The sequence below is a fragment of the Oncorhynchus clarkii genome, chromosome 2 (assembly GCF_045791955.1).
Source record: "Oncorhynchus clarkii lewisi isolate Uvic-CL-2024 chromosome 2, UVic_Ocla_1.0, whole genome shotgun sequence".
Taxonomy (NCBI): Eukaryota; Metazoa; Chordata; class Actinopteri; order Salmoniformes; family Salmonidae; genus Oncorhynchus; species Oncorhynchus clarkii.
Window position 1 is genome coordinate 82,002,962 of NC_092148.1, and position 1,705 is coordinate 82,004,666.

Consider the following 1,705-nt stretch of genomic DNA (forward strand, 5'->3'; position numbering starts at 1 on the left):
TTAGTTAGTTAGTAAATAAATGATTAATACATGATTAAGGCACTGCAGGATTTTAATCCATGACAGCGTAGTGTGTTACTAATGGTTTTCTTTGAGACTGTGGTCCCAGCTCTCTTCAGGTCACTGACCAGGTCCTGCTGTGTAGTTCTGGGCTGATCCCTCACCTTCCTCATGATCATTGATGCCCCACGAGGTGAGATCTTGCATGGAGCCCCAGACCGAGGGTGATTGACCGTCATCTTGAACTTCTTCCATTTTCTAATAATTGCGCCAACAGTTGTTGCCTTCTCACCAAGCTGCTTGCCTATTGTCCTGTAGCCCATCCCAGCCTAGCGCAGGTCTACAATTTACCCCTGATGTCCTTACACAGCTCTCTGGGACTTGGCCATGGTGGAGAGGTTGGAGTCTGTTTGATTGAGTGTGTGGACAGGTGTCTTTTATACAGGTAACAAGTTCAAACAGGTGCAGTTAATACAGGTAATTTTTTATATGTTTTTATTTCACCTTTATTTAACCAGGTAGGCTAGTTGAGAACAAGTTCTCATTTGCAACTGCAATGAGTGGAGAACAGGAGGGATTCTTAAAGAAAAACTAACAGGTCCCACCCTCTTCAACATATATATCAACGAATTGGAACGGGCACTAGAAAGGTTTGCAGCACCCGGCCTCACCCTACTAGTTCCTGAAGTCAAATGTCTACTGTTTGCTGATGATTTGGTGCTTTTGTCACCAACAAAGGAGGGCCTACAGCAGCACCTAGATATGAATGTGTAACTGGAGACAGCTGTGTCTTGACGAGGGGGCGGGGTCAGCTCTCCAATTAGCCCTGGAGTCGACCAATCAGCTGCTTGGTGGATTTCAGGAAGCCATTTCCTGAAATAAACACATGCAAATACACAAACTACAACACATAATCTTGGGAACGTAACAGTTAGCTGCTCAGATAGCAGATGTTTGAAGTTGGTGAGGGAGATAAAAGTCTCCAACTTCAGCGATTTTTGCAATTCGTTCCAGTCACAGGCAGCAGAGAACTGGAACGAAAGGCGGCCAAATAAGGTGTTGGCTTTAGGGATGATCAGTGAGATACACCTGCTGGAGCGCGTGCTACGGGTGGGTGTAGCCATCGTGACCAGTGAACTGAGATAAGGCGGAGCTTTACCTAGCATGGACTTGTAGATGACCTGGAGCCAGTGGGTCTGGCGACGAATATGTAGCGAGGGCCAGCCGACTAGAGCATACAGGTCGCAGTGGTGGGTGGTATAAGGTGCTTTAGTAACAAAACGGATGGCACTGTGATAAACTGCATCCAGTTTGCTGAGTAGAGTATTGGAAGCTATTTTGTAGATGACATCGCCGAAGTCGAGGATCGGTAGGATAGTCAGTGAGCATAGCCTTGCTATTGAGAAAGGCCGCCGTAGGCAGACCTAGCTCTCAAGAGAAGACAGGCTATGTGCACACTGCCCACAAAATTAGGTGGAAACTGAGCTGCCCTTCCTAACCTCCTGCCCAATGTATGACCATAGAGACACATATTTCCCTCAGATTACACAGATCCACAAAGAATTCAAAAACAAACCCGATTTTGATAAACTCCCATATCTACTGGGAGAAATACCACAGTGTGCCATCACAGCAGCAAGATTTGTAACCTATTGCCTCAAGAAAAGGTCCACCAGTTAAGAACAAACACCATAGTAAATACAAC